This window comes from Oryzias melastigma, linkage group LG14 (assembly GCF_002922805.2).
Source record: "Oryzias melastigma strain HK-1 linkage group LG14, ASM292280v2, whole genome shotgun sequence".
Lineage (NCBI taxonomy): Eukaryota > Metazoa > Chordata > Actinopteri > Beloniformes > Adrianichthyidae > Oryzias > Oryzias melastigma.
The window spans coordinates 16,258,401-16,258,680 of NC_050525.1; the positions used below are offsets into that span (position 1 = coordinate 16,258,401).

At 45.4% G+C, this 280-nt stretch overlaps 1 protein-coding gene across 1 annotated transcript in view; it reads left to right on the top strand.

Annotated features, from left to right (window-relative positions):
- The window catches only part of hunk (hormonally up-regulated Neu-associated kinase), a 10,782-nt gene that overhangs the window by 1,609 nt on the left and 8,893 nt on the right, over window positions 1-280 (top strand). The gene's annotated exons all lie outside the window — the stretch shown is intronic.

Genomic DNA, 280 nt, shown 5'->3' on the forward strand with positions numbered 1-280 from the left:
GGGGGGGGGGGGGCATTGAGTTTATGCAAATAAGAGGAAGTTAAACACATTAACCCCCTCATATCATTTTTTTACGATCTTGATTAGGAAAGTTGTAGACAAAATGATAATCTAGGGGTTTGGAAAGTGAGTATAGGTGAGGGGTGGTGCCTCCACAGTCTTAGGGGGGTTGGTTGAGAGGTCACATGAATATGTTTTTACTGTCTGTAACCCACTTTCCCTTCTATATCCGCCCCTTCTGTCTGAGGGGTGCCTGATAAACAACCCAAGCCCCCGAAAA